This window comes from Nycticebus coucang, chromosome 5, assembly GCF_027406575.1.
Source record: "Nycticebus coucang isolate mNycCou1 chromosome 5, mNycCou1.pri, whole genome shotgun sequence".
NCBI classification, from domain to species: Eukaryota; Metazoa; Chordata; class Mammalia; order Primates; family Lorisidae; genus Nycticebus; species Nycticebus coucang.
This window is the reverse complement of record NC_069784.1, coordinates 137,782,980-137,790,776: the sequence shown is the minus strand read 5'-3', so window position 1 is coordinate 137,790,776 and position 7,797 is coordinate 137,782,980. Positions and strand designations below refer to the sequence as shown.

At 45.8% G+C, this 7,797-nt stretch overlaps 1 pseudogene; it reads right to left on the bottom strand.

Moving 5' to 3' along the window:
- Window positions 1-246: 246 nt before the first annotated feature.
- Window positions 247-2,489, bottom strand: LOC128585598 (protein FAM133B-like; annotated as a pseudogene).
- Between the last annotated feature and the right edge of the window lie 5,308 nt (window positions 2,490-7,797).

The window sequence follows — 7,797 nt, the reverse complement described above, 5'->3', positions numbered from 1 at the left end:
GATTACAGCTTAAAGATGTATCCAGATGCAATTTTTATTGGTTTATCATTGTTCATTTCTAGTCACATATATTAATTTTATTCCCAAATACTATATCTCAACCACTAGTACAACTGCAAGGTGTTATCTGCCAGAGTCAATCATCAAGCACTGCAAGAGAAAAACTAGATGTTCAAGCAGCAGGCAGTATTATGGCCCTTTCACACAGCCAACTCTGTGTGGCTACTGAATGGTCCAGGAATAATTCTAAAAATAAGAAAATTCATGCATTTTAGTAAATATGTCGTAGGAAATTTCCTTAGACATTGCACTTTCTTTTATAAGGGAACCCTGATTTTTCCTTGAACTTGCAGCCTTCTTCTCACGGTGTTCCTTATGTTTCTTTTTCTTCTTTGTGTTTTCTGTTGCGTTTTCTCATTCTTCACTCTTTTTCTTCTTTTCTGCTCGTATATCCTCAATATAATCTGATTCCGATAAGGATTCAGATGATGAAGGTTGACATATCTTTCTTTTTTTGCTGGGTCCTTTAACATTTTCTTTATCAGTCGTATCCTTTGACTTCCTTTTCTTTTTTAAACTATCCTCACTGTCTGATTCAGTTGCTGCCATGGAACTTTCAGAAGTTCTTCTTTCTCTCTCTCTGTTTTCCTTGTTTCCTGACCTCATCTTCAGAATCTGAAGAACTGCTGGAAGAATTGGAGCTTGAGGAAGAAGAAGGCGAACGCCTACCAGATTTCTCTCTTTTTTCTTTCTCTGTCTCTTTTGGATCAGCTCTCACTTCCACTTAACAATTTCTCCCTTTGTTTTTCTAGTTCTTTCTTCCAGTTCTCATTCATTTTTTCTTCTTCAGCCAAAGTCTTGGAACCTTTCTTTTTCTTTTCTAGTTGTTCTTTTGCTTCTTCCTAGGTAGGCCTTGGTCGATCAGATAATCCTGAATTGTTGGCCCTGAAGACTGGATTGGACCCCTTGACCATTGCTATTGCTATTGGGTTCACATAGGCCACTGGATCGTCCTGCTTCCCCTTGGTGCCCAACTGAGTGCACAGTCACATGCAGATGAGCTCAGGCCAAAGAGACGGCCAGAGCAGGCCAGCTGCAGGTCCGTCTTCTATTCTGGCATTCTCGGTGGGCAGACTGAGTGTGATTCTCAACACTAAGAGTGCTGGGGAAAGGATAAGGTGGAGGTCTGAGGTGCTCATGCGGAATCTCAGAGGCCCTGCCATGGAAGGGACTGAGAATGAGTCTGGGGGTGACAGGGCGCAGGGGTGCTCACCATCCCTGCCCTCTCCACGGGCTCAAGCCCAGGCTGGGCCCATGTAAAGAACTCTAAAGAAAAGAAACGAGCAGGAAATAAAAATTGTTCTTGGGACTTCGAGCACAGTTGATGATGCCATCACCCTTACACCTAAACTTTCCGCTAAAACTCCCTGATTTGGGAATCACATGCAATAGCAGGCTATTTAGGGGCTGGTTCAGAAGGTCAGGGTGAGCAGGAAGTTTGGATATGCCCCAGGTGTTGCACATGTTCTGATCTCTCCACACCCTCATTTCCCTGACTGATGATTGTTCAAACCTCCCAGCACCCAACCCCAGCCCTCTACTCCCCACAGCCACATCAGAGGGCTGAGGAGGCAGAGGAGGGCATGGGGGCTGCAGGAGTTTCCGTGCTTAGAGCATGTGCTCTGACAAAAGCAAATGCCACCTGAGGGCCACAGCAGAGCCCTCTCTGTGCCTCCTGGGCCAGGGACAGCCATGGCCACGTCAGGCTGGAGAAACTGGCCAGGACTCAGCCCTCTACCATGGACAGTGCCAGGGACTCAGGTGCTCAGCAGAAATGGTGGCATCATGACAGCAAGTTTCTTGGCTGGGCCTTGGCCTCGTGGCAGTAAACACGTCAATTCCTTAGTTCTCTGATTAGCTGACACTACAGAGATTCTGAAGGCAGCATGAAGGGACACTTTAGCTGGGAATTGCTAATGATCCAATTAAAGGACTTCTGTGTGAGTGAAAAACGTCTGGTTTAGGATAAATGTATTTCTGCAGAACATGCACATGTAATAACATCACCACTCATTAATGGAAGACAGGCGTTTTAACCTTCTAGAATTCAGTTGCATAAAATCTGCCAATACAGTGAGGACGCAAACATGTTTATTATGCTGATATATGACAGTCCCAGGTTAACTATTATAGTGGGAACTGGGAAAACACTAATAAATGACGGCCTTTCCCTCCTGGAGCCAGAGCTGGCAGCCAGTTCTCTGTGTCAAATACTTTCCAAGATGCAAGCAAAGAGCTGTGAGGCCACCAGAGGGGGGCTGGACACTCAAGACAGGGTGATCTAGGGACATCTGAGCTGCCCTGGAAGGGATGGCTATGAGCTTGCCCAGTGACAAAAATCACGTGAAATGCCCCAGGCCGGGACAGACCAGAGGACTTCCAGGGGCCCCCTCCAGCGCCGCTGTCCTGGCACCATCGTAGTCACTCATTGTATTTTGTGTGTACGAACTTAGCGTCCACTAGCAGGGTTTTGTTTTTGTTCTGATTTTATTTGCCACCTAATTCCTGATTGATTAGAAAAGTATGTGACAGTCAAGAGGCTGAGACTGGCAGCCCCCTGCCAAAATGCGTTAGGTGAACATCAGTCCAGGAGAGGGGATGTGATCGTGCCTGACCTGTACTCCTAGGATGAGCAGGAAACAAAACAGCCCAACAGCTGAGAAACGCTTTCTCCACTGTGCCGTAAGAGGTGTTGTTTCGAAGAAATTCGGAAAGGAACTTTCCCGAGCAGGACATGCACGCTCGAAGGAAGGGAAGGGAGCGGGTGGCAGAACACGTGGTCTGACAAAAGCAAATGCTGTCTTTTATTGAAAATGGACTAACTTTCCTTGACGAGCATCTAACGTTGACGACACAGGAAAGAAATGAGCATTTTTCTAAGGAAAAGTTTTGGCTATTTATAAAAATAAAGAGATCCCCACGAGACACCTTGCAGGTCACCAACTCAGAGGACACCATATTTTTAAATTGGGCCAGCAAGTGCCCCTGGACGGGCAGCCGGGCACACCCAGGCTGACTTTCCTCACAAATGCCTGTTTAAGAGGAAGTCGCTGCGGGAATGATCACATGATCACACACGTGGTCCAGGGGCCTGTGAAATGTGTCTCGATAATCAGGCCTCTTTCTCCTCTGTCTCCATTTTTTTTTCTTTTTGAATGTCACCTGCTTGTATGCAGAAGTGGTGAGGCCCCTCCTGTAAGAGCCCTGTATTTGTGGGCCCCAGGCTTTCCCAGTGCTAAGGTAGGAATTGGACGTCTGCTTCAGGCCCAGGAACAGCTCCCTCTTCTCCTCTGGGCCAAGCCTCAGGTGCCCATGAAGGGGACTCTCCTGTCCTTCCTCCTGGGGGCAGCCCCAGGCCCAGCCCCGGGGCCCCTCTTCTCTGCCCAGCCTGGTGCATTAGCGTGTGAAGTTTTGTTCCAACCACACACTGCGTCCTTGACTCTCCTTCCATCAGAGGGAGAGCTGGGGGGGCACCTTGACCATCCTGACACACCCTCAGCCCTGGGCCACATATTCCCCGTGAGGCCCGAGCCCCAACTCTGTGGACTTCAGCCGACAGTCCTTAACAGGAGGCCCAGACCCTGGTTGTCACACAGTGTGACTATGAGCAGAAGAGAAGGACCAGAGAGGGGCCACACAGAACCCGACTGGGCTCTTCTCTGGGCCTCCCCCTATCCCCACTGTGCTCTCCTAGGCCCTTTCACGAGGGGACCCTACCACTGCCATCACTGTGCCACCCCTATCCCTCACCACCTCCCGCCATCTGGACGGTGTGCTGAGCGCGTTCCATGCTCTGTTGCACTTCATTTTCACTCAGTCTTACTGGAGGCGTTACTGCCCCAGGCTCCAGAACGGAAGCCGGAGAGGGGCAGGCCCACCGTGCATCGTCTGGGAAGGGCAGCTTGGGGAGGCAGAGCTTTTCCTTCCAGCCACAGCTCAACTCCCAGCCCCCACCGTGCCCTGCCCACCCTGGGGCATCCGTGCCCTGCACGCTGTCATCATCTGTCTCCCCTCTGCTCTCAAATCAGCTCATTCCCCTGGGCTGGAACCTCCCTGGATCCCACTACTCCCTTTTCTTTTTTTGGTCAAGGCCAAGTTTCTTAGAAACCTACTCAGAAACTCCTGCCCTACTTTCTTACCGCCCGTCTGCTTCCTCCTCCACACTCTGCTGAAATGGCCATCTCAGAAACGGCTCCATGCTGAGGCTTCCACGTCCTAAGCCACTTTGGGCCTCGTGCTCTCCTGCAGGCCCCACTGCTTCCTGCTGCGTGCCTCTGCTCCCTCACCCCCAAATCAGCTACCAGGTTCTTTCAAGTTTATTTAAATGTTGCTCGCTAGTGGCCCTATATTTCCATCCCAAAATTCCACTGTCTTTATTACGAGCACTCATTATTTTCCACCAGGATTATACCAACAAATTTTCACTGGGGTCTCTACAATTCTATCCACATCTTCTGTAAATCCCAATGCTGAGGGGTCCCTTCTGCTCCTGCCTTCTTTCCTCTTGATGCCCACCAAGCCCATCTTCGTAAAGATCCCAGTCCTAAGCCTGGATCCAGACCATCCCCTGGTCCCCTGTATCCCTGCCCGGAGCCCCAGGGCTCAGCCAGAGAACAGCACAGGACATCCCGGCTTGGCGCCTCCTCCCCGGTCCACACCATGCTGTCTGCTGTGCGCGACTCAGCAACAGCACAGGAGAGGCCTGAACTCTCCATCGGGCACTCTCTATTCCAACATGGTAGAATTGAGGGACACCTCTTGAACCTTAAAAAGAAGCAAATTTAGATCAAATTAAACACTGCTTTTGCAAATCTGAAAGTATAGAATTAGAAATATTGAATTTTTAAAAAAGAGTCAAGGAAAATTTGCACAAATCCCTGACATACCAATTTCTCATGAATGGGTGAGATGAACCCCTCAAGTCCAGGCTGCTCACTTGCTCTGACCACACCCTTCTCTTTTCAAACTCTTTGTTCTGAGTTCTCAGAAGGCTGAGAGCCCGGTACTCACAGGCCACCACATAATTACACATTGTCTCAAAACGTTTGATGTTGTGTCTTGAATGTTCAGTCTATGAACTCAGCTAGATATAAACTCCTTACGTTCAGGGCCACATGTGTTTCTGTTTTTCCTATATTTTCTTCAAATGCTACTATTGCAGCCATCCAAACATTTTAAATAAATAACTAAGTACTACATAGGAATTTGATGTCCATGTCATCTTAGACAACCATGTTCTTTTACATTGAATAATATATTGGTACCATTTTCTAGGGTAGAAAACTTGGGTTCATAGATTATAGTTTCGAACAATTTCAGTATTTCTCATGTGGGGGGTGTGTGTTAAACTGTAATTAATTCTCCCAAAACTGATACATTAGAGTGGTATATTAAAATTTCAGGCCAAGCCCATAAAGAGACAGATAAATGAATACTAAAAATTTTCTAACACGACCAAGAGAAATCGTTGATAATAATTTTTCTTCATATTAAAGTTATGCAATTACATGCAACATTAAATTTGAAAATATAAACTCCCTAAAACAGAGCCTTATTCTTTCATAAGAACAGGTATGCACTTACTTTTGCTTTATTATGCAATTTCTGTAGCCTAGTCCATCATGTGTGAGTACTTAGAAGCCCACACCAGTTGTCATGTCTTTCAGGGATCACAGGGGTTTTATAAATGCTCTATTGCAACAAGACTATAAGAAATACACATTTTATGACATAACTAAAACTTGTGAACATTGAGAAAGAGCAAAAAACTCTGCAGGAACTCTTGCCCTTTTTCTATAAAATTTCTAAATACTCATATCTCAAACAGAAAAACCCAGGGGAGTCTTTATAGCACTTTCACTGTAATGTTTGCATTAATCTGTGTTGAACTGTAAATAGCATGTTTAAGAGATTCTGTAAAAATTTTGGATCAAGGACAAACCATTGTTTCCAAACTGGGCTACAGGTGAGCCTTCTAGAATAGTGAAGTGACCCCTGCACTCACCATATCCTCTTGCCAGAAGACAAATCACAGAAGTTGGGGAAAATGTTGGCAAAGTTCCTCTCGTCTCCCTCGGGAGATGGCTCATTTCCTTCAGAAAGGATTCTTCTTCAGAGATAATTTTGAGGTCATTTTGTAGACAGGGAAATCTCTGAAGACATCACTTCCACCCTTCCAGAGGGAAAGTGGCCACAGAGCAGTGTGAGGCAGGCAGCAGAATCCCGGCTCTAACTTGGCTCTGGGTCGGCCAGAGCTGGCAACCACACACGGTTGTTCAGTCTGAAATGAATAGTGTCATTTTCATATCTTTAAAAACTCTACATGCTTAAAATGCCAAAAGCTTAAAACGTATTAAATGTCTAGACTCTATACTAGCTTCTGTTTTGTTTTTATAGTTTTTTTTTCTTACTTTGAAAGAATAAAAGCTTGAACCTAAAAGGAGAAATAGTCAAAGAGACCTAAGTCCTTGAAGAGATCCGGTTAAAGGAATCTATTCACACGTGTCTTAGCTGTACCTGCAGGGAAGCTCTTTTTTTTTTTTTATTCTCATCTTTCCTCTCCTCCCTTCCTTCTCTGCTTTGAAGAACTAAGAACTTTACAGAAGGTTTGATTGATTCAAGGAACCAAATGCAGAAGAAAAGTCTCCCAGCAAAGCCATCTGCTAAGCAGTCAGACTCCCCCAGGCATCTGCCTGTAGCAAATGCAACATAACACCTCCGGCAAACTCATGACCTACATGCCAATAGATGCACTGTTCTTGAACCATTCTGTGTGATGAGGATTTTAATCTCGGCAACCATGAACATGGCTTCTGATTTATTTCAATGCAAGAGCATTTTTTTGTTTAATAGAAGGAGTTCCATTCTTTTGATAAATTCACACTCTCCTAGAAAGCGACCCCTCCACATTACATGCCAGCCTTTCCTTGTTCTGTGCCGGTACTCAATACAAAATATCTTGAAAGGCACTTAAAGAATTTCTTTGACCTAGTACAGAAATATCCCATCATATATGGGGGGGAGGGAGGAGGAAGCCTTTAATTTTTTTTTTTTTTTTGAGAGAGAGTCTTATTTTGTCACCCTAGGTAACATGCTGTGGCATCATAGCTCACAGCAACCTCAAACTCCTGGGCTCAAGTCATCCTGTTGCCTCAGCCTCCCAAGTAGCTGGGACTACAGGCCCCCACCACAAGGACCAGATAGTTTTTCTATTTTTTGGTAAAGATGGGTCTTGCTCAGGGTGGTCTTGAACTCCTGGGCATAAGTGATCCTTCTGCCTCAGCCTCCCAGAGTGCTAGGATTACAGGCATGAGCCACCGCACTCCACCCACCCTTCAATTTCATGGTCCCTTCCTATGTTAATCACTAACTGAAATTCAAGCTTAGAACAATATAATATAAGCAATACTTGGCTTCTGCTAGGGAAAATATTATTCCGCAGTCACAGGCTATTCTGCATTAATGAAAGCCTTCTGTATGTTTCCTTAGGTAAAGCCAAGAATCCCCCAGCACGGGCACACCAAAGTAGTGCAGAGGTCAGGAAACAACAAGAGAAAACTCTTTAGAAACATAAACACAGATTGATTATTCCTAAACTCCTCCTATTCTGGTCCTTCCTATCCTCCTCAACCAGGTAGAGCAAAATAACTAGCGTTTTCTGACGGAAGCAGTTCCATTTGAAAGGCTTGCCAGCCAGGATGTTTTAAAATGTTGCTGAATGATTAAACATAAATCCCT